The sequence below is a fragment of the Manis javanica genome, chromosome 1, assembly GCF_040802235.1.
Source record: "Manis javanica isolate MJ-LG chromosome 1, MJ_LKY, whole genome shotgun sequence".
NCBI lineage: Eukaryota > Metazoa > Chordata > Mammalia > Pholidota > Manidae > Manis > Manis javanica.
The window spans coordinates 234,449,495-234,474,579 of NC_133156.1; the positions used below are offsets into that span (position 1 = coordinate 234,449,495).

The 25,085-nt window shown below is 45.1% G+C and overlaps 2 long non-coding RNA genes across 2 annotated transcripts; one reads left to right on the forward strand and one right to left on the reverse strand.

The window, feature by feature from the left end:
• Positions 1–3,280: 3,280 nt before the first annotated feature.
• LOC140850484 (uncharacterized) lies at positions 3,281–8,031 on the reverse strand. The gene is made up of 3 exons (XR_012133393.1): positions 7,884–8,031; positions 5,070–5,096; positions 3,281–4,817 (listed from the first exon to the last, which is right to left on the reverse strand). It is a non-coding gene; the product is annotated as an uncharacterized lncRNA (long non-coding RNA).
• Positions 8,032–20,892: 12,861 nt separating this feature from the next.
• Positions 20,893–23,604, forward strand: LOC140850490 (uncharacterized). Its single transcript, XR_012133399.1, has 3 exons — positions 20,893–21,120; positions 23,150–23,235; positions 23,527–23,604. It is a non-coding gene; the product is annotated as an uncharacterized lncRNA (long non-coding RNA).
• Positions 23,605–25,085: the final 1,481 nt, after the last annotated feature.

Below are 25,085 nucleotides of genomic sequence, written 5' to 3' on the forward strand. Positions count from 1 at the left end.
ATATATGGGATTCTACATCAAAAAAGCGTTGCCTGGTCAAATAATTTTCAGAAGCATTGGAATACCAAAGATAAAGTCATGTTGCTTTACTGCATAAATTTCAAAGGTTTTAACCATCAATAGCCAACAGGGGGCTATGGTATGCATACAGCAGGGCACTCTTTTCAAAGAAGAGCCATCAACCTCTTTTTCTGTTCATTCAAATAAGAGCTGATGTCCCGGATGGTTCTAAAAGGACATGAGTGATTTTATGCACTGGCTACTTGGTGTAAATGAACACTGAGTGTAAAACACTCAGCTAAAAAATAAAAACTGAACCATCATGAATTAACTGCAATAATCTGTACATTTTTTAAAACATCCATCAAGGTTTTAAATGTTTTACTGTGAAGTGTAATCTACATACAGAAAAAGGCACAAAATAAATGTATGCTTGTCAATATCCAGCACGCAGGTCAAGAAATGGAACATTACCAGAACCCTAGATGGTTGCCATGTTCTTTCTCCGTCCTCCTCCCCAAATGTAAATACTTACCCTGATTCTATCATTGGTTACTTCTCTGTTGTGCCTGTTTTGAAAAGGCTTTTGATAAAAAGAATCTAAAATATGTGTTCTTTTGTGTCTGCTTTCTTCCTCCGCCTATTGTGCTTGAGAGAATTCATGTGCTGTTGCATTAGCCGCAGTTCTTTTGTTCGCCTATTGGCTGGTACTCCACCGTATGGGAATGCCATTGGTACCCTTACCTATTTACCATGGACAGAATTTTGAGTTGCTTCTGGTTTGCGAGAACTTATAAGTGATGCTGCTGTGAATATTCTGTCCTGTTCTTGGGGAGCACACCTTTCTGGTGGAGACATGCTTAGGAGTAAAACTGTGGGTTGTTAGGTATGCTTGCCTTCAACTTTAGTTGATAAAGCCAAACTGTTTTTCGGAGTGATTATATCTGTTCCTGCTCCCACCAAGAGTGGATGAAAACTCCTATTGGTGTACACCTTGTCAATACCTTGTATTACCAGATTTTAAATTTTTAGTCATTTTGGGGAGTGTGGTTTTAATTTGCATAGCCCTAATAACTGATGAAGTGAATCACCTAATCATTGATGAAGGAATCATCGTTAAGTGATATGCTTAATGAACAATTGCATATCTTTTTTTGAAGGGTCTCTTCTGGTCTCCTGTTCATATTTCTAATGGTTGTTCATTTTCTTATTGATTTGTGGGAGTTCTTTATTTATTTTGGAAACTCTGGTATACTAATTTCTTATTGTTGCTTTAACAAATTACCATAAACGAACTTACTGGTCTAAAACAGTGCAAATTTATTCTCTTACTGTTCCAAAATCAGTCTCATTGGGCCAAAATCAAGGTGTTAGAAGGACTGTTTCCTTCTGAAGGCTCTGAGGGGAGAATATGTTTCCTCGTTTTTTCCAGCTTCTAGAAGTCATCTGTATTTCTTGGCTTGCGATCCCTCCCCTGTTTCTCTACCTCTTACTTCTACCGTCACATCTCCTACTACTGTCTCTGGCTCTGACATTCCTGGCTTTTTGTTATAAGGACCCTTGTGGTCACACTTACGACCCACCCAAGTAATCCAGCATGGTCTTCCCATCTCAAGATCTAAACTTAATTACACCTGCAAAGTACTTTTTTCCGTGTAAGGTAGCATATTCACAGGTACTGATGATTCAGATGTGGGTATCTTTGAGGGTTGTTATTCTGTCTGCCACACATTATAAAAAAGCAAATAAAAAATAAGATTTTTTAGAAATCAAGGTATCTTTTTTTGCTTTTCAAATTGATATTTTAAAAAATAATCATGGTACCCAGCACTGGTGAAAACTATGAATTAGTTAGGCTCTTAAGCAACTCTGTGCTAACTTAATGCAATCTCCTTGCAGGGCAATTTGGCAATATGTATTAAAAGTCTTCAAAGGCTTATTCCTTTTGGCCCACTGGTTCCACTTCCAGCACTTCAGAATAGTCATACACTAGGAGTAAAACTGGTAGAGTTTGTAGTCATTAAAAAATCATACACTTGAAAGATATTTAATAGTAATAGTTATTAAAAGATATATCATTATATGTTAAGTTCCATTTACCTAAGTGTGTCTCTCAGAGCATTAGTTCTATATAATGTTCCAGAATTAAATATTGCACCCATATCCTTGTTTTGGGAAGGTATGATAATATTAGAACATAAAGCCCTAGAAGAAGAAAAAAATGACTCAGCATTTCCCAAATTTATTTGACTACAATTCTCTCTCTTCATGGAATACTTATTACAATCCTGCAAAACTAGTATTCTACATCATGTACTTTAAAAAATTCTTGTTAGATGAAAAAACTTAAGAGAAAAAAAAAGATACAAAGAATGGCCCTAGGGTGACATTCATATACATATATATCGATATATCACATGAAGATAAATGTATAGAGGGACATATAGCAAGATCTAATCAAGGCTTTCTTTCTGAATTACTGTTACTGGTATTTTCTTTTTGTCATGCAGTTCTGCATTTAAAATTTTTCTATAATGAACACTTGTACTATTTTTATACTAAAAAAACACATACACAAAATAAGTCCATGCTTATGTATATGTGTGTGTCTTCTTAAAATAAAAATCAGCCATCCACAGGCTATAAATGGAGACACTGGGACCCTCAGCAAAGCTCCACTGAGAGCCTCACTGTGGCTCTAGATGTAGGCGAAGCAATATTTTCATTGGGTTCTTCCTGTACTTGTCCGAAGAACACAGGGACATCAAAGGCAGAAATGCCTTCCTTGAGTTATGATGTTCCGGGTGACCTCTGCCTTTTTGGAACTGCCCTACAAGCATCATCTGTTTGAGCAGCATCCGTGGCTCTTGTGTAATAGTGTGGTGGGAGCCACAGTCCTGTCCGTAACCCAGCGTCTCTCTTTACAGGGACACTCAGAGGAAGTACTAGTAGGAGCTTCATTCTAGGAAAATGGGCTCTTGCAAATCAATTTATGTACATTCTTCTGTCAGAAACAGAAAATTACCAATCTCAGCATGTTCCTCCCTTCATGTTAGCTTCCAGGAAATTTAGATCCAAACTCAGGACCCCTTTTATTTTAAAATAAAAATACCCTTTATTTTAACCAGCTTTTAGGATTTCTAGGTTCTAAAATGTCAAAGCCAAAAGACCTCTTAGAGGATATGTGGTCCCATGCATACATATGGGGAAACTGAGGCCCCCAGTATATCACTGGACTTCTCTTGGGCCACCAGTCGCCCTGCGGCTCTGACAGTTTATTCCTAGGTATGTCCCTTCACAGCACTGGTCTGGAAAGCTCCTTGGAATCCAGCTGCAAGTGCAGGGTCAGCACATGTCGGAGCTGAGCAAATAGCGGCACAGGGGTGGTCTTCCAAAAATGCTTTTTGGGTCTGATGCACAATAAGAATAAGGATGATGTAGTGAGTTTTTTGAAGAAACTAAATTCATTCACTTTTCTGTTGTACAAATACCATTTATTTTATGAAATGATGGCTCTGGAAATTGGTTTATTGCTCTTTCAAGCAAAACAAAATGTTGACAACCCTGTCAGCCCCTCAGTTCCTTTTTTTAAAGTAATTCTGTGATGGTGTGTGGAGTCCCTTGTTCTAATGGCCCCTGACCAGTTCCACTGCAGCAAGGGGCAGGGGCAGGAAGCCGAGGCCCCGAAGGCCCCGCATTAAAGCAGCGGCGCAGAGCTCTGGCCCAGGCCCTTTGGGGGCTCCGGTTCCACTTTACCTCACACTCTTTGTTACCGCGGGTGCATGGGACTACTGGCCATTCCTCAAACTCTCACAGCTTTGGGACCCCTCCACACCTTTGACAGGGAGTTCTTCCGGCCCAGAGTCATTCTTCCCTGTCTCTGAGGTCCATCTTCACGAGAGCTGCTGGCACAGTTAAAACAGCTATAAATGTTTACAAGCTGGTTGTGAGTGAGGTAACCCCACAGCTCTGGGGAGCTTGACAGCTATGCTTTCCCCACAGGAAGCCTTTCCAGAAGCTTCTGGTGGACGTCAGGCCTCTCTCCCTCCAGCCTGGAGCATTCTGTACTCACATTGTACACAAATGTGTTAGGGTCACACGTGTCTTGTAAAGATTTGTGTTCTTGACGGCAGGGGCCATGTCTTACTTATCTTTACATTCCCTGTGGCCTAGTGCAGCCTGGGCACAATATATACCCATGTCGTGCTGATGGAACGAGGGACTGAGTGAGTGACTCAGTGAACCGAGCTCCAGAAGTAGGCACAGAGAAGGATGTGGGGTGAACTTTCTGCCCAGCGCTGAGCGGGGAGAGATGGAGGACAGAGGCTTCTGTGGGTGGAAGGTAGCAGGCTGCAAGAGCAGGCAAGACCCACTTCTTCCCTTGCCTGGGCAAGGAGGCTAATTATAATGAATTATCACTTATTAAGGGCCAGATCTGAGCCAAGCACTTTTATAAATTATCTCATTTGTTCCTCATCTCAACCAAATAAAGTCAGAAACCTGGGGTTCAGAGACATAAACTACCTTGCCTAGGGTTGTAGGCTTATTATGGGGCTTATGGGGTGCTACAGACTGAATGTTTGTGTCCCCCCCAATTCATATGTTGAAAACCTAATGCACAGTGCGATGACATTGGGGGTGGGGCCTTTGGGAGGAGATCAGGTCATGAAGGTGGAGCCCTCAGGAACAGGATTCGTGCCCTTGCAAGAGACCCCTGCTCCTTCTGCCATGTGGAGACACGGTGAGAAGACAGCTGTCTACGTGCCAGGAGGTGGGCCCTTCCAGGGCCTTGATCTTGGACTTCTCAGCCTCCAAAACTGTGAGAAATAAATGTTTGTTGGTTAAGTGCCCCAGTCTATGATGTTTTTTTTATAGCAGCCCAGCTGAGCTAAGGCACAGAAGCTCAGTCTCGCTTTCAAACCCATTCTTGTTGCACTTTTAAGAAGACACCAGCCTAGGGCCTCAGAGTACCAGCCAGAGTGCAGGCCCTCCCAGACTCCCGCTCGTCAGAGTGCTGAGAGGAAAGGTCCCAGAAGCTGCGGCACCATTTGGGAGAAGGGACCACTTACCAGAGCAGACAATGTCACCAGGAGCTGCTACAACAAACATGGATGTTTCAGACACCACAAGGCTCAGAAAAGCAAAGGGAGAAAGAAAAGCTGAGTTAGCCTGGGTTTATTTTTGTGAGTAGAAGAGTGATAGCCCCAGAAGTATTACACAGAATTCAGAGAGTCTTGGAAAGGGAAATATTTGTGCTTTATCACTTGACCCAGAAACTCCGGCCATGTACTAATCTTTGATGGATTCTGTCTGCTTAATAGGCAAACTAATAATAAAAGTGCTGGGGGTGGGGAGCATTTCAATGCGTGACACATCAAACACCCCACTCGGGATGCTCCCAGGACTGCAACAGCCCTTTCCGGGTGGCTTCGAGCACTGAGCATGGTTAACGGGTCATGAGTGTTTGCGACCCAGCAGCAAAGGAGGGGAAGACAGAGCTGTGCAGGGAAGTTGGTGGCGAAGCAACTCCTAATCAGAAAGTGAGTGTGGATTTCAATGGGCCAAGGCTTCATACCTTACCAAAGGTTCTCATTTCCTTAAATGCTCTTTTTCTCACCATTCTAAGCATGGGCAGCAATGGCACATTCAGTAAATAGTACTGAGCATCTTCTGCCAAGGGACCCTGTGGCAGGAGTCAACCTGTGGGGTGAGAAGAGGCCCCTGGACAAGGCGAGGCCTGACCTGAAGCTGAAGGGAGGAACTCCTCAGAGTGACTTGCCAGCAATTGGTGTCTCGGGTCTGAAAGACTAGACTTTAATTTTTCTAAAGGTTTAAAAGAATATATTCTTTAAAGTGAATATCCTATAATACTCAGCTAGCCACAGCTGGCATTGCAAGGAAATGCAAGATTTATGCCCTTCTCCTCAAGTGATCTGATCACCTGAGGAAGTCGTATGCGGGTTAGTGGGGAGACAGGCTGGGGAAGGAGGGGGGCCTGAGAGGCAGGGAGCCCCTGAGGATGGCTGATGTGAGGGGTCACTCTTCAGCCCCATTCCCTGCTCTGAGCTCTCACATTTTCCTTGGCCAGTCACTCCCCACGCATTGCCTGCTGTTCACTGTGTAAGTGTGGTCACTCAAGACACTTGACTTTTCGTCTTTGTCTCTCCAGACAGTAGCTGGTAGATTTTCCCATTAGAAAAATTTTTTGAAAATTCTAATAGGTCATTGTGTTACTTAAATTTAAGCCCTAATAGAACATTCTGTTACAAAAAGATAAGGGGCTTTTTCAGGGAGCCCAAGGGCCTCAAGGGGGACTGAAACTAGACACAGGGAAGCTGTCAGAACTGTCTCTCTGGGCTCCTGGGGGTGACCGCGTGGCACTCTCAGTGGTCACTCCGTGCACGAGCTGCCACCGCTCCTTGTGCTGTTTGTGTGCAGCAAGCACAGCCTCCCAAGCCTGGCATCGCTGCGCCTCTCATTCAAGCGCCCAGCAGAGGCTGAGGAGCCTTTGTGAATAAAGAATCGAAACTTCAAGAACAAATATCTGACTGGCCCTCCTTGATCCTTTGTTCATTTCTAGTCCAATTAACTAAGGTATATGGGAGACAAGGTCACCTTGCCTAAACAGGGCTGTGGGTGGGGTTAGCTCTCAAAGTACAGGAAAGTGGGGAGGCGGACACCCCAATGCTTGTCCAAAATGGTCTGGTATATCTTATAAAAATGGATGTGTTGGAGCTATTGCTCGGTTTTAAAACATGGACCATAACCCCAGCCTCTTGGAGAAAATGAGTTGCATACACAAGCCCTCGGTTAACTCTAAGGGACTGTCTGGAGGCTTCTTGTTAGGGAAGTCACCATGGCCAGCTGGCGCTGACCCTTCAAAGCCAGCGGGTGGGCTCCTCAGTGTCTTGAGTGGGGGAGAGAAGCAGGGAGCTCTGCAGCTCTGCTGGGGCGGCACCAGGGAAAGGCAGCTCCACACACCCACACGTTCCTGGCTGGGAGGCAGCCCCAGCCCTGAGTCAAGTGTGAGGTGGTGCCAACTCCACACATCTACTCCCCTGGAGAGGTGCCAGGCAATTCACAGGTTGTGTCTGAAACAATAACACTCTTAAATACTCAGCAATGAGATGTGCTCTGCAGAAGCCCAGACGGGCATAAAGAGGCCTCTTCATTTCCCTGCCTTCAAGAGAAGGAGAAAGAACAGCAGACCTGGGGAAGGACATTCCGGAAATGCCATGGAGAGACCTCAGGGAAGCACTGAGCCGTGTGCTAAAGGAGGCTTTTCATGAGAAAGACACGTGCCTCAGGAAGACCTCGGGGCTCACTGGTCATCCCAGGGGATGAGAGGGACTCCCCGGGCTCACAGAGAGAGAGAACCGAGGGCAAGGGTGGGGCCTGCCCTTCCACACAGGCCGGTTTGCAGCCCGATGCTGCATTTCCTCTCCTTTAAGATGGTGGACTTTTGCGGCAGTGTGTCATTCTGAGTGGTCTCCACTGATGTCTGAGTGCCCAAAGGTCTGCGGGAGGTGGCTGGTATTCGTTTTAAACAGAATCATTTCCCAACAAATAAACAGAATCTTGATATACTATCCAAGTACACCAAGAATCAAGACCTGCTCCTAACTGTAGACTTATTTACTCTATGGAAAAATGGAACTTTGACAATTCTAAAGCTAGGGAGGCAGGCAGCAAGTTGTCAAAGAGAAAAGTCCTTGCTTCTAGGGCCTCACCCTCGAGTGGGCGTTTGTCAAGTTCCCAACTGACTGGCACCTTGACATCATCTCTTTTGGTTTGAGAATGTAAAGGTGAAACCTTTGCAGATGTGGACAAACTTAATGCACACACACGTACACACACACACATGCACAACAGCCTCCACTTACTATGTCTTAATACGTTGGACTTTTTCAGCTCGTTTCTCACTTAATAATCGCCATGTTGATTTGTCCCTTCTGACATAATTTGGGTACGCAGTTTAGGTTGGAAACAGCAGTTCCCAGAGCCACTGCTTCACTCCTTTTCAATCATAGAAAACAGGGTCGGAAGTTTGGGTCAGTTGTTACGAGGTCGAAGAAGGGGCCACAGCCTGTGTGGGCATGCATTGCCTATTTCTGGAATGGGACTTCTGAGTCACCACCTAAATTAGACACAGGTGTTCTCAGCAGCCCAGAAAGCTGACAGACATCACTGGGGGCCCCATCCTACCGGCTCTGCTCTTTGAGGGGCCAAGAAAGGAAGATGACTCAAGAATTCAGGGCTGGGAGAAAAAGCACACAAGTGTTCTTAAGTTGAGACCCCCCCAAAGTGGTGTCATGGTAAGGAATAAAATGGGCTCATTCCTCAATAAGATCTTGTTTCAAATCCCGACCCCAGAAGATTCTACTCTCTAACATTTAAGGCAGCACACTTATCTCAATTTTGTAGTTTGTAAAATGGTACTAATTCACAAGTTGCCAGGTCATTATACAAATGAAAGGTAGTGACTCTTAAGTGCCCCACACATAATAGGTGCTCAACAAATGGCACAGTCTATCACTGCTATTCATTCTTGAATTGCTCTTTGTATTGGTTCTACCTTTTACCCCCAGACACTCAGGTTAAACTCTTGGAGGGCAAGGACTGATTTTTTCATCTTTGAAATCCCCAAAGTGTGCATGTAGGTGGCCGTCAGCAAATCCCCATGGGGTAACCCACCAGCAGCTGGGCCTCGTGCTGCCACCCTAACCCTGTCTTGGCATGTATCCCCTTGCACTGTGCTTCCAAAATGCCCCCTCTGGCATCGTGTTGTTGACCAGCTGGGTGACAGACAGACAGGAAGCAGAAACCTAGAAAAGCAGATCGTGTTCCAGTTTAATGTCAAAGGCACGGATGAAGTGGGCAGCCCAGGGACAGTAGAATTCCAGGGGAAGGGTCAGAGGGCAGAGCTGCCGAGGCTGTGATTCCAATCAGGCAGACTCAATGCCAGGCCAGCAGGGACCGCGGAGTTCTGGGTGGTATGTGGCTGACGTGTGGAAGGTAAGACCTCTCTCATTCATTCATTAAGTACTGCGAGGACCTACCATGTGCCAAGCCTGGGCAAGGAGCCCAAAAGACAGTCCCGGATGCATGTGGACAAAGAAAAGCTAATTATGAAAGTCTCTGGGGTGCTTGGAGTCAGGGCAAAATACTCCGTGAGCACAGAGGAGGTTAGGGAAAGATGCTGGGGAAGGGGTAGCCCAGCTGGGATCCAAAGCCGAGTTGGAGTGGGACTAGCCAGCAGGGGCAGGACGCTGCACAGAGAACAGCACTTGCTAGGCCCGAGACCCTCGGCTTGAACGTGGGAGTGGGCGTACGGCAGCCTCAGCTATGAGGACCGACTCTGGGGCCCACCGGCCGGATCCAGCAGGAGCAGGTCCTCGTCCTGAGGAGTGTCCTGGGCGGAAGGCTGGGCATTTTAGGGAGCTTCCCCCTGGGGCTTACAGTCACTCCGCACCCAGCCAGGAATGGAGGAGGTGAGTGGGAAAGGCCCCAAGGATGAAAGCCAGGAATACTGAAGGGATAGCTTCTCCCAGGGCAGGTTCAGTGATAGCGGTATTTTGTGTCTTGCATTGAAACTTTGGCCTGATGGAAGAAGAGGCTGAGCCTTCCCTTCGGCTGTCCCCTCAGCAGACCGAGGCCTGGAAACCCTGGACAGCAGCATATCAGGTTATGCTCCAAAGGTTAGCCGCATTGCCACTGGGCTGACCCCCCATGCAGACCCAGGATGCTCAGGTTCGGGGTCAGCCTTCAGCAGTGGTTGGAGACACCCTCATTTCTCTGTGACAACTCTCTGCCATTCCAGGCCTTAAAAAGCCACCATCGAAGAACCCATTGTCCCCATGGGGCCTAGCTCAGTGCCATAGAGGTGCCTGCACTTGAAAGCAGAGCAGAGTACACGCACACACCTCTCCGCCCATGGCCTCACCCTGGAGACAATGTGCCACGGTGGCTGAAATGGTGGCAGGAGACCTAGGTCTAGGCCACTGATCATCTGCGTGATCCTTGGCATGTTCCATTCCCTCCTGGAGTTTCAGGTGCATCTGTGAAATAGCATGGTTTGGCATTTGCCAGTTACATGCCATAGCCAGTTGATAGCTGAGGGATGTGCATGTCCTTTGTAACTACAGCACAGCAGAGCAACAATTTGTGCTGCTTAAGGATTTCCAGTTATCCACTGTCTGTAGTTGAGGATGATGGTTATTGTCATTAGTGTGGCAGGTGGGAAAGAACTGACAGTTTTCTTCCCAGAGAGAAGCAGAGTGTGGCCCTCTGCTGACTGAGGGAGCAGACCCCAGGCCCCCCAGTGCATCGCAGGGAAGGCACTGCTGTGGTCTATGAAGTGCCCCCTCCCAGCTCTTCTCTGCTTGTGCAGGTAGCCAGAGACGCCACATCCAGCCCCTACAGTGAGGGTGGGGCTCCCTGGGGTCAAAGTCAGAGAGAAACCTGGAACTCAGAAACTGGACTGCTAGGGCTGGGAGGGACTTTGGGATCAGATTCAGCAAACATTTGCTCAGTGCCTCCAGTATACACAGGCACTGGCCAGGTGACATATACATTAAATAATCTCCATGACAATCTGGGCTGAGGCATCCTTGTTATCTCCATTGTTGACTCACTGTTGCATGAGTTCAGATGGGCTATGCGGCCAGCCTAGGAACACATGCCTTTAATCCCATTCTCTGCCTGCTTGCATCCTCTCATATGACCTCATCTTAAATGTCACCTCCTCAGAGAGGCCTCCCAGGCTCCTTCTCTCACATAGCACCTGAGTCTTTTACATAATGACTGCAATCCTTTTTTGTGTGTTGCCTTTTTAAATGTCTAGTTCTCCAACTAGACAGTAAACACAGGAGCCAGAACCCTATCTATTTTGTTCACCACCATTGTCCTAGTGCCTCCGAGGAATTCAAGAAAGCACTTGTTGAACAAACTACAAGAATAAATGCCAGTATTAGGGACTTAAACATTCATTGTCTGTTTTTTAATTCTCTCCTCTGTCATTATTCAGCACTCTTTTTTCTAGATGTGACACAAGAGATGACATTGTGGGTGGGACTTTTCAATAAGGCCATAAAAGTACCCATAATCTTTCTCCTCTTGAAACCATTGAGCATCTGGCTGCAAAATGAGGCAAAGGCCCTCAGCAAATCCCTGGACCCACAATCATCTCTCCCCATGTCATAATTTACATAGTCCCCGAAGCCTCGCAGGTGCTCAAAGAATTCATCACGACTGTGGAGTAAGCCAGTTAAACTTGCTCCTTACCTATTTAATACATGCAGATCATGGCTGTTCCTACCCTGACAGAGAAGCATGTTTTGTTTATACAAACATCCAACGCGGATAGATTCAGTCACTAGGACCATGCTGTCATTAACATCATTAGTATGCATTAATGTTAATTGCACCACTTGCTCCTGGAAATGCCCTCTTCCCTCCCCTCACTTCTACTCCCAATCTTGGGAATTAAGACAGATAACCAGCCAGAGCTCTTACACTAATGCTGGCACAAAGCAGGTGCTTAGTAACTTCCACCTCCCTTCTTCCTGCCACCCCCCTCTGCCCCCCTGGTCCATATGCACTTTCTGCCTCAGTCCCTAGATCTGTCCCCTCCTCTGAACTCCTACGCCACTTACTCCTTCCCCTGCAATTGGTCAGCATCCCAGCAAACTTTAAATTGAGACATTTCCCTTCTGAGCACATGGGTGCCTTGAGGAGCTCCTTGAAGACAGGGATTCAGCCAAATGCTTCATAGCCTCACCATTCTTGTCTCCCAACAACGTTGATTTAGAACTGGCCTGGCACACAGTAGATGGTCCATAAATAAAGACAAGCCCTAGAGCTTTTTAAAGACATTATCCAAGGCATAATGGACATAGAACAGGCTAGGAAAATCAATTGGCCTTGAAGTGCAAATCAGCTCCTCCGCCGTCCAGGTCTGAACTGTGACGCCTAATTTCCTTCCAAGGGGCAGCCTGAGCCGGAGAGGATGCCCGGAGCTTTGACCTGGAGTTGGGTCACAGCGAGAAAATCCACATCATATAACACAAACTGAATCAGTGGGTAATGAGGCTCGAACCAGGAGAGCAGCATTCTGTCAAAGGAGTTATCATGGACTCAAATGTGTGTAACAGGCAGAGAGCCCAGAAGTCAGGCACTCACTAAAATGCAGACCAGGCAGGAGAGGGCAGGAGGAGGAGCAGGGGCGACGGCTGAGAGCGGCTAGTGAGCCTTCGGCTCCCTTGCGCTGCTGTGGACCTGGGGCCTAGGGGCTTAGCCCAATTTGGAGTCTCAGAATCTGGAGGACACCCACCCAGCCCCCCAGTTCCCCTTCACTCACTGGTGTCCAGACAAGAAGGGAATAACGCAGTAGACAACGGAGGTAACTATTGCCCATGTCATTAAAACTGCGTGAGCGCCTTCCCCTCCCAGAATTTCTCTCACATTCTGGCACAGGCAGTGCCCAGGGACCAGCCCCTGGCCTGTGGCCAACTTGCAAGATTCCATTTCCGTCTGGAGTTGGAAATTGGTCATGCGTTGATGTTTTGGTCAAACGGCTTAGAAGCCCTCGTGTCCAGAGTCCAGCAGTCTGCATTGTGTGCGCTGCCCTCTCCTCACAAGGCGTAACTTCCGTTGTCGTTGAGAGAAGCAGAATGTAACAAGAGCCTTCAGACCAGAAACTGCCTTCTTCTCCCCTTGAGCTTCTGCCCTGGGAGGGCAGGCGCGAAGCTGCAGACACAGGAATCCATTCATTCATCTCACTCAAAGGCTACGCATTAGGTCCTTTTTTACAGCACGGAAAATGCTTTCATGAGCCCTCTTTTTGATTTTCAAATCAGATATACAAATAAGCTGATAACAACTTGAAAAAAAATACAGAACAAGAATCTCCAATTACAGCAGCAAAGGCTTTGGTTTCTGAATTCCTGCCTCACTGAGGAAATGGATTTGAAACGGCAAGGAGGAAATGAGAGGTAAACTTTCATGTCTATTTTAGTTTTCCCGTGAAGTCCCGTTTCCTTTTGACTTTGTATCAACAAAGAGAGGACAGTTGTTAGTTCAGTTATCACAGATGACCCATGTCTTTAAAGCAAACACAGTTTATCTAAATGGACATCCAATGCATAACTAAATTTTTCCAAAATATAACTCCTCAGCTAATAATAACAATAAGAGCTGATATCATTTTATTGAGCAGTTGCTGTGTAACAGGTACTTACTAAGTACTCAGCAACCATCAGAAATATGGTTGACTGGCTATAGCCATTTCCCCCAGAAATCCCATTCCTGAGAATCTCTTGTAAAGAAATAAAATAATCTATGCAACAAAGGCATGTGTGCATGCGTGTGTGCGTGCGTGCGTGTGTTGCAACATTATTCATAGTGGCAAAAACCAGAAACAAAGTAAGTATCGATACACATGGGAACAGATGAATAAAGAATGCTGTTTCCAAATCATGAAATATTATGCAACCATTAAAATCAGAGCTTTACTAGATGATGATTCATAAAGTATTGGTGAGAGAAGCAGGATGCATAAAATAGTGTATAATATGATCTATTTTTCACAAGTGACCAAAAAGCCTTTCATGTTTATGGATTTACATAAAATTAATCATGTTTATGTATTTACATAAAATTATCTGTTAGTTTTAAGTAATGAAAATATTAGAAAAATAAAAATAACATTGACTTTTTCTCAACAATCCTGTAAAATACTATTTTTCTCATTTTATAGATTAGGAAACTGATCATCTGATTTTCCAAAGGCTATCTGATTCTGAAGCCTCAATATTTTTCCAGAAACTATGATGCATAGTCATTATGAAAAAACTCGAATTTCATACTAATATACAGTGAAGTTTGTAAAAATCATTGAGACCCAGAAATACTGCTGTTAACATTTGGGGAAACAGCTCTCAGGACAATTCCTTATGCATATATACCTGCTCATATATGCTATATACCTCACAGCTTGCAAAATGTGCTGACGTCAGTCTGTAGAGCTTTGTGGGGAACACCACATCCCTGACGGAAACAGATGTTGCCACTGTCACCCTGAAAAGTGGATAATCCTAGACAGGAAAGAAGGCTGGTCTTAGGCTAAGAGAAAGGGGACAGGCCCAGGATCTGCGTGGGAGGCTCAGAGTGGCTCTTGTGCTGGGAGTGAGCAGCCCTGACCACTTGCAAGCAGTCAGCCCATTGACATGAGCAGTAGTGACAAGTGACCTCTGTCCTCTACAAGAGCTGTTTCCCCTGGACAGCAGGGAAAGAAATTAGGAATGCCCGTTTCGATGGCAGGGCTGTGTTCCAACCTGGAGGTCAGGGAGGAGCACTGTTTCTGGACAAAGCACGTAACTGACCTCAGAGCTGCCCCTGACATGCCATAACTTGGTCACACCTATTGATAAATGGCTGTCTGCTTATGTGCACAGAAGGGGCTGACCCACAAGGGCTGTCCTAGTTGCTGTAGGTCACCTCATGGGAAAGTGACATGGGCTAGATAATCCTCCCTTTTCTCTTGAAGAGACCCTGAGGTGAAATAGCAGGCCTGCATGGGCCACCACGTGGCAGCGATCAGGGTCCTGACGATGCATGCCTGGCTGCAGAAGGGACCCTGGCATTTCCTCTAGCTGCCCAGACCATCCCTGTTCAGAGAAGACACAGAGCCCCTGCTAGTGACTGCAGTGAGGCTACCCTGGAGGCAGCTGTCCACGGAGAGGGGGCAGTAAAAAGACACAGCCAAGTTCATGCTCTTTAGCAGGTGGCAGCAAAGATATGCCTGTAAGGACCGATTCACAGACAAATACTTACAAAAAATATTTGGGGAAGAGATTCTTGGAGGTAAGAGACTTTTTTCTAACCTGGGTGGGTGGGGGCTCCTGGGCATTAAGACCTGAATATTAAGGATGAGTGACTTTATTTTGTGTACCATTCTGGTAAAGAGGGAAAGGTCAATTACATGGATGTAGACATACGTATCAAAATACAAATTGCATCTTGTCACTCCTTGCTTAAAACCTACCAATAGTTTCGCTTGGGGTGAAACCCAAACTCTGGACCATAGACTCCAGGCCTTGAGCACTCAGGCCTTTGAGCACATCCCTCCTGTGTGTTCAGCTGCAGCTACAGCATCTTCCAGCTTCTTCCTTGGATCTCCAGGCCTTTGCATATGCTTCTGCTTCTGCTTGACACATTTCCTTTTACAGTCACCTACTTAGCTTCTATTCAGCTTGAAATATGACTTCCCCTGAGAGGTCCTTCTTTGCCCATCACTCCTCCCAGATTTGATTAAGTCCTCCTGTAATTTTAGCTATTATACTGTATTGGTAAGTTTTGCTTAGACAGTGATTCTGTCCTACTTATTACATCCCCAGCATTTTTTATGTAGTTTTCTTATTAATACCTGTTGAATGTCAGAATGGTGAAGGTCATAATTTTACACAAAAGGATCATGTCCTATACTTTTGTTTGCATTCAGCAATACCACGAGTTTGTCCTAAGCATGGTGTCCAAGCACTTTACCATCTAATCCTCACCAGCTCTATCCTGCATGCTTTCGATTCCCCAAGAATGTTTTCCTTTCCTTCTACCGTGCCTAACACACAATAGATACATGTAAAATAAATGCTCATTAAACTGCCCAAGTGAAATGCTCCAGGGCCTTTCCACATTCCTTCCTTACTTTATGACATGCCTTTCTCCCACCCTTGCCTGGCTAACTCCCACCAACCTCAAGGTCCCATTGAAAAGATTCTCTGTATAAAGCTGTCTGTCTCCCCCAGAGTAAGTCGGGCCTTGCCCTGTGGTCCCCTGTACCCTGCTCTTTTCTCCTCATGCCTCTTAACATGAACAACAATAACGTGTTTATAAAACTGGCTCTCCGACTCGACTTGGAGCATCGATGGTACTGGCACTATGTCTTCTTCCATTTGGTATCTCCAAGATGTAGTACAGCCTCTGCCACATAATCAGTGCTGAGTATTTGCTGAATAAATGAATGAATGAGTGAATGAATGGATGAATGAGTGAATACATGAATGAAGAAAGTTTACAGTTTCATTCGTAGAGAACTATCAGCTAAGTCTGCAAGACTGATTGGAATCCCTGTTTACTGCTGCAGACCTACAGAACCTGTCAGTTGTGATCTGAGTCAGACAAATTATCCCAGCACACTGCAATGAGGTAGAATCCTCTTTTGTACGTGATAAAATTGAGGTCCTAAATGTGAAGCTCACAGAGCCAATTATATATTAGTGAAGTTGGCCTAGACATTGAGATTGATACCCAAGCATTTCAAGGGTTATTAGTCATCAGGATCTGACATCACCTCTATTTCTGGTAATATGTAATGCACTTTTCACTTCTTAACAAAATAATGATGATTCCTTAAAATTATATAGCACTTTATAGTTTAAAAAATCCTATTAAAAAAAACAAACTGTGAACCTGGTATTTGTGGTTAAGTAACTTGCCAAGGTCATTCAGCTCTTAAATGATGGACTCAGGGCTAGCATGCAAGGTTTCCAGGATACAGTATCTGCCTCGACCATCACAGTAGATGGTGGTTAAATATTGATTCTAGGCTCACACATGGGAAACACTGGCATTTCTAATCAATACAATGACTCCTACTTCTAAGAATTTTCTGAAAAAGACGTAGAGCAGTTCAAAGGAGAACTGACAAGATCTAAGGAAGGCTACAGGAGGAACCAGAATGGGGTGTGCGTGTGTGTCTCAAGCATGTCCATGACACTGCATGTGGACTGCTTGGTATTTTAGGGCACACTGAAGTGTGAGTGTGAGCAAAATAAGCAAATTTCTAATGCACAGTGTTTATATACATGTTATATATATGCTATATACATACACACACATATACACATATTTAATATATACTATATATTTGCCAATAAATTAATGTGCCTTATGTTTAAAATTGCGTTATTCTGCATTTAACCAGTGTTTCCACAGAATAACTTAAAAAATGTATGTGTGTATTCCCAATAACTAAATCTATTCATTCATGCTTTCATTCAATAAAGAATGAACGTCTTCTAGGTGTTAGATGCATACTTCCCCCATGATACGGCAGTGAACAAAACAGATACAAACCCTCAACCTAGAGTTTACATTCTTTTGGGGTGGGATAGAAAGATAATAACTGCACACTAAGTGTTCTATTCAGTGATAGTCGATATGAAGAAAACTATGGTAAGAGAAAGGTCCTAAGGACACTCCAGGGGTGAGCGGGGCTGCAGTTAAATCAAGGTGTTCAGGAAGGCAACTTCTGAGCAAAGACCTGAGAACAGAGAGCAGACTTTGGGGAAGTATTATCTTTGGGGAAATATTAACCTTTTGAACAAACTCTTATAATTTTAAAAAGGAATTTTCTCAGACAGCTTATATACACTTCACTGTCTTTTAAGAGGATGTGCCAGGTAGTAATACTAGTTTTCTCAAACATTTGGGCATCTCCATGACTATCAGTGCTGCACCACAGTGCAGTAATGTCCCCAGAGGTTAAGCCCTCTGAAGTTCAGCGGGCTATGTTTTTGTTCTTAATGGCCCCAAATTTGTTTTTTCTGTTTTTTTCTTTTTCTCTAATTCTGTAACACCCAGTTAGCTACTGAATCCAGCTGCAGCTCAATAAAGGGATGTGCCAACGTTTTTGGGCTGGAGAATACCATCAAGAACAGAGGAGCATTTTGTAATGATGGCCATGTGAGCCCTGTGTGGTGTGGACACTGGGCCACCCTGGTGAGCATCCCCCAGAGGTGACCAGTCCTGTCCTCAGCAGTGGTAAGGCTGGCTTACATCTAGATGACCCCCTTCACAGAGGCCCATCTTGCCTGCAGGCTGGTGCTGACTTCTTTTCCTCTCTGGTCAAAGCCACACAAAGTGCCAGAGCTGTGCAGCTGCCTTGTCTCTCCAGCTCTAGCCCCTGAAGAGGCCACACAGGGGACAGAGGTGAGGCCAGCCGAAACTAAAGTGGTGCAAATTCTCTTGTGCTCTCCCAGGAATACTGCTCCCAGCAGAGGGAAAGAGAGCAATTAATCGGAGCTGCAGGCCCTACCCAGGCAGGAGAGGCCCCTAGAGTCCACCATTGGGTCTAATTCCATATTTGACATATGGGGAAATTGAGGCCAGACAACGAAGGACATGCCTAAACCCACACAACTAGGTCACATTTTCAAATAACTCCATGTATCTTATAGAAATTTTTCACTTTATTCTTATTGTTGATCTAACTTTTCAGTGTTTTGATGTAATGCCTAGGATCCTTCAGGGTAACAATCTTTCTTAAGGCTTGTTAAAAAAACTTTTTTTCTGAGTTTATATTTTTGCAGAACATTTTTAAAAATCACTTTCTTTTGATTATCTTGTCTTTGACTTTCCTGCAAACTAACAAGTTTCAGAATGCAAGTGGGATAATGACAGGAGAAAATCCTTTGCCAAGATCTGAACAGTGCCAAAAATATCCCTCACCAAATGGTTTCCTCACCCAATAAATTTTCCCTCACCTTTAATTTGACAAGTGACCTTCAGAGAAAGGAATCACAAAAGGGAGAAGACAGTTGCCATTAGGAGATGAAAACAGAGACCCTGAGGGCCATTCAGAGAGTTGAGCGGAGGCAACTAGAATCCCAGTTCTCCACTGGCTTCTGGGGCCCTGAGGAAGTCAAATTCTTCCCTTTTGCAGTGTTAGTTCCTCAGCCCGATCTCCAAGGCTCCCTAAACCCCCACGGGCAACTTCTGTTCCAGCCAGATGTTTATTCTTGATCACCAGAATTGACTGACCTCTCCCCCACTTAATCTCTTCCAGTCTCTGCTCACTGGGAAGTCCTTCTGCTGTTATAGTTCTTACTGTGTGAGCCAAGTCCCCGCCTCTGCCACAAGCACTTCTCTAACTTCTTCAATTCAAATTGTTGTGCGTTTCTTTGGAATGCTTAGTACTTCATAGAATGTCCGAGAGAAATAGCTCCTTAGAGGTTGTTAACTCCAACTCTTTTGTTCTACAGGAGAGGAAATAGAAGCACAGAATGGGAAAATAATTTGCCTTTGATCACAACAATTAACAAATGGAAAAACTTGGACTCAGTTTTCCTGATTCTTGACATGTGCCCATTTTATGTTATCAAGATAGCCAATACTACCTATTACACTCAGCTGCCACTTAATAAGTATTATAGTAACTAGTATTTTCATACCTAATGCATTAATATCTTGTCATTAATTATCACAGTTATTCATCCATCTATCCATTCATCTTTCCACCCAACCATCCATCCTTCTGTCCACTCATCCATCAATCCATCCACTAAACCACCCACCCATTTCTCCACCCAACTACCCACCCATCTATCCACTCATCCATCCATCCAACCAGTACCCAACATTTATTGAGGACCCATGTTCAAGCATGGTCCTAGATACTAAGTATTGTTATTATTTCTCTTTCACAGTGGAAGAACCTGACACGCTGAGAAGCTCCATGACTTGCTCTAATTTACTGAATGAACTGAGTCTCAATAGGAAATAGAATTGATTCAGCTGGTTTCCATGAAAGAACTCTTTTCAGAGGTATAAACTGGATTAAAGGAAAACAAGGCATATTGAGGAGGCACCCAGATATCAACAACAATGAGAAGCTAGGGCCGCAAGGGCAAGGGGAGGACCCCATGCCCTGCAGCCCAGTGAGGCTGGAATTCAGCTGGTGGGGAGCTGTAGGCGTGGGGCGTGGAACTGCAGCTGGAAGATGAGCCAGAGCGGAGGGGTAAGGATCCCTGTCCTCTCTCCCAATCTCTTTTCAGGAAGTTCCTTTGGCTGAGCCCAGCCAGCAGACAGACAGCAAGGGAGCCCAGGAAAGGTGTTCTGTAGAGGTTAGCCCCTGGGTCACAGAGCAGGGTGGCCACAGAGCAGCATGCCACCCATTTTCCTGATGAATAAAGAGCCCCACTCAGGACCACTGTGAATTGCACTAAAGGCTGCTGCCTCAGAGTGAGCCCTCAGGGCTTGCTTTCATTTTTTGAGGCGCCAGAAGGGAGTGTTCATATGCTCACCATGTTCTAAGGATGAGAATGAATTCTATTTGAGGGTTGATGCCTCTGATGCTCTTGGAATTCACGCCATTTCTGACAACAGAGAGTTACTGATGCTGGTGTCCAGCTTTCAGAGTCTCCACTCTGCTGTGCTCCTCCCGCTCTCAGCTCTCCAGTCTGGCTGCAAATGCTCAGCGCCACTTCTGTGAGGCCTGTGGTGGAGCAGATGAAAGCGGAGCTCGCCCCCTTCCTCCAGACTTGCGGCTCACACCTTCTCTGCCCTGGGCTGGTGGAGTGATATGCTGAGGTTTGACTGCTTTCCCTTATGGGTCCTGCTGGGCTACAGCAAACAATGATTCTGTGTAAACAGCCCAGCCCTGTTCAAACACTCTCAGGGAGAACATCAACAAGAAATAGAAAGATTTGAAGACCATGGTCACTGGCATTTGTCTTCTGGTGGCTACTACGATACATAGATACAGATATATAGATATAGATATAGATATAGATATAGATATAGATATAGATATAGATATAGATATAGATATAGATATAGATATAGATATAGATATAGATATAGATATAGATATAGAGATAGAGATAGAGATAGAGATAGAGATAGAGATAGAGATAGAGATAGAGAGATAGAGATAGGATATATATATATATATGTATTTCCCCATTCACTGGAAAATGAAAAGGAATCACAAAGGACTACCCTATCACTTGCTTGTGTGTGTGTGTGTGTGTGTCTGTGTGTGTGTTTAATGCATCCATTTTTATCTACCTTAAAATAAATGTACAGCATTTAGATGTAGTTGTCGATCTCATTACTTCACTGGTGATGCCTAATGAAACCTGGAGGCCATCCTCGACATGTTCCTTTTTATCCTTTTCTTTGGCCAGGACACAAGCTGGGGACCACAGGAGAAAAGAAAAGGCTCAGGACATGTGCCAGGAGTCATATTTGTGTTACCCTCTCACATACAGTGTTGTTTTAACCCTGGAATCAACCGGTGCAGATTAGCATTTACAGAAGAGGAAGTGGAGTTCGGCCAGGGTAAGGGACTTGCCCCAAATCACACAACCTGTAAGTGGTGGCACTGAAGCCTGAACCCAGGACTCCTGTGTCTACCTTCTATTCCCCCCACTGGGTTCTGCTGCTTCAGATAAAGGAGAAAAATGGGCCCTCTCTCCAGTGGCGGTCAGAGCAAGGATCTCCCTGAGCAGGGGTTTTTAGGTTCACCTGCCTCCAAGAACTATGATAAAAACTACTTAGATGAATGGCCACAAGAACCCTTCAAATATGCAGTGTTGGGAACAGGTAGACGAGAACTGCTGGCTGATGAGGCTCAGCTGCAGCCTCTGGAAGAAGTGCTTCCCCTTTGCCAGCTGGGGCCCCTGGAGGGCTGTCACTCCTAACAAACCACAGGGCAGGGGGCTGAGCTGCGAGTCTGTTACAGAATGTCCTCATTTGTAAACATGAAAAAAGGCTCTTCTTGACGTTGACTTCATCCCTCTTCTCACTGGCCCCCCGTTTTTCCCATTTCTTATTCAATGTTTTAGATTCCGTCAAAATTATCACTTTCTCATGAACTTTCCCTGGTCCCCATCAGGACTAGGTCTCTGGTTATCATTCCCTTAACATCTTGTAGTTTTCCTCTTTGGCACCTACCACATTTGTAATTATTTATTGGTATCATTACTTGTGTCATATTTGTCCCCTCTGTTAGATCATAAGCCTAATAAAGGCCCACAGGGATTATTTCTCTGATGTTTACTACTGTGTTAGCAGCCCATGAATCTCTCTGTTGAATGAATAATGAAAGAAACAGACAATGCCTGGAATCCTGTCAGCTTCTGACAGGTGAGAAGGAACCAGCCTGTACAGACCACCTGTCCAATGTGCCGACTGCTCTACGAGCCTTCTCTTACTTGTTCCCCACAAAAACCCCATGAGAGAAACTGAGGCTCAGAGAGGTGAATTAACTTGCCTGAAGCCACACAGCTAGAAGGGACAGAGCTGGCCTGGAATGAGCTTTCTGCACTCTACTTCAAATGTGCCTCCTCTGTACCACTCACGGCCTGTCCAAAGACGTGGGCACTGTCCACACAGCTCTGACCTCCAATGGGCTTGTCTCCTGTGATCACTTCCAAAGACACTGACTTCATGTAGAGGCCGAAGCAGCAAGTGGAGCATCACCAGGGCAAACCAAGCTATGGAAAGGCCAGGAAGTTTAAAGTGGTTCCTCATTTCACAAGGAGGCGGGCTTTTATGGAAACTAATGTTATCCCCGTAGTCTAAGGATCAACCACTTTAACTACAGTTTTCTTCTCTGCGTGTTTTGCAAGTTTTTAATTAGTCAAGATGATAAACCACCTAATGACAACTGTGACAACTGGTGGCCTGGAGATTACGAAAATGTCTCCCAAACTGGCTTCCTGCCACTCAGCTGCACCGTACTGCTGCTGAGTCCCAAGTCCCACCTCATCATGCCCATAAACTGCTGAGAGGTCCCCTCGCGCCCCCCACCCACAGGCAACAGAATCAGAGGACAGTGCCCTCTCCAGTACCAGCCATTACACCGAGTCCTGGGGGACGGTCGTGGCCCCCCGCACAGCATACTAGTACTGAGGCTCGGCCTTCCCTGACTTGGCTTCAGCCTCCTCCCTCTCTTCCTTGTCTCTTTCCGACCCTGAGTGCACCTACTCTCTGGTCATTACTTAGTTTTCCTTCTACTTGCTTCATACTTTGCCACACTGGTCCTTGTTTTGCTGGGAGGATTGTTGTTCTCTGTCGGTTTCCAAACCCTACTGAGTCTTAATGACCCACGTCACATGCCACCTCCTTTTCGTGATTCCCTTGCTAGAAGGTATCTCTCGCTCCAGGGCCCTTTGAGTTCCCTCAGCACAGTATCCGTGAGTTTCTTCAGGCCCTAACCTTTCTTGAATTAGTTATTTGTGTTTCTTCATGTATACATTCATCCGATTATTTGGTCATTAAACAAACACTGAGCATCTATTCAATCACCATTTCTGGATTGCAAACTCTATGTAGGAAAAATCCATACGCATTCCCTTTTGTACAGGTCCAAGAAACAGCACAATGCTCCAGGTGAACTGAGAGGGAAAGCAGGACATAGGACACTGGACTGGAAGGAGAACGCCCTGCACGGTGGGTAGAGATGGGAGCACCACGGGGAGAGAACAGGGGAGGTGGGTGACACCAGCAGAGCTCGGAAGTGGGGATGTCATGGTCTCTGTGAACAAGGATTCCTATGCGGTCTTGAGTTTGCCAGACCAAACTATTTGGAGAGTGGAATAATAGGAAGGCAGTCTTCATGTAGTGGATGGGAAATGATGGGAAATCACTAATTTACTTTGGACATGTAACAGGACCAATCTTGTGGGTCTGTTAAACATACAGAAAGAAAAATAAAGATACTGTTTTTCAAAAATGCTACAGGGGACCCAGAACTCAGGACGAGTCAAGCCTTTCATTCAAGCAGAAGAAGGAGGATGGTTAGAAGCTTGATGGGTGGAGAAGGGAAGGAAGGCTGGATGGCACTCCACATGGGTGGGAACTGGTTTAAGAAGAGAAGAGTATGCTGAGTTGGAGAAAAAGCAGAGAAACAGTGGAAGAAAAGTCTGCAAAGGGAGGCTGTGGGCACCTTGAACAAAACCCTGGATTCCAGACTAGTGCATAATCACAGAGGATCCAAAGAAGGTTTTTGAGTGGGAAAATCACATAAAGCATCCTTGGGCCAATCCTATCTCACTAATGGTGAAAATGAGATTGCCAGATATGACATCAGAGTGTCCTGCCAAACTGGCAGGACCAGAATCAAAGCTGAGCTTTCCAGGATCGCAGGTATTTCCTGGGACCACTCTTCTCAAACATACATATGTATATGTTCTTGGAGTGACTCACCGTTTACTTCCAACTGCACTTAGGAGACACGACTAGCTCTTTCTCCTCTGAGAATTTTTCATAGCATTCTGCTGAATAATTTGTCTTGGACACATCCAATGTCTTTCATCTGAAGATCTTAAGGAGACTTAATGACAACCAAGGTTCATTATTTCTGTTTGGTGTATGAGGAAACTGACTCACACAGGGGTACGGCAATTTTCTCATTCATGCTGGGAGTTATTACCAGAACATGAATGAAACTGAGGTCGAAACTCTATTTTATAAACCATTAAACCCTGTATCCTTTATAGTAGAGGAGTTTACAAAAATAATGACAACTTTGTATTGAGAGCTCATTCCTTTATTCTGTTATTGAATCCTGGCTTATGTAGGGCAGAAGCATCTTGCTGTAATGCCGGCTTGAGTTGTTTTGCAATATGAATTGAAGCAAGATGGGAAAAGTTGTTCTGTGTTTTGGTGATGCCCAGACCATTTAGAGCTCAGTGTTTTCATCCACCCATCCATTCATTAATTTACTTATTCATTCCATTATCATCTATCTGAGTCCCCATTATATCATCTGGAAAATGGGCATTGTAATATCATCATTAGTGAAAGGCTGCTTTGTGAAGTAAGGTAATTTTTATAAAGCACAGAGTAAGCCCTTACATGTAATTTTAATTACCATTAAACAATTGCAATTGCCACATAGAAAGACAAAAAATTGGTCCTTCATAGCCCCACTTCTGGGTGGAGAGGGTAAGGGTGCATTGAAAGGGTGGATTAATCCTTAGGGAAGAGGAAGATTCCTCAGATTCAAAACTGGGACGGAGCAGATGGGTCTCAGGTAGACCAGAGCGAGGATGCTGGGTAGTAGATGCTAAACTGACACCAACCATTTAAAATGGCCTGCAAATGATGAGACAGGAGAGAAACTTCATATGAGACTCATATGGGATGGAGGTCCTAAACCGTGCAGATCAAACTAGTAATGGTAGAATAAAAGCCGTTATACACTGATTAGCCAAGATGTTTAAGTGCCCTCTATCCTCTGTGTTTATTTCTCTATTACTCTCCCCTGGTATTGAGTTGTGTTCAAGTGCCCACCTGTT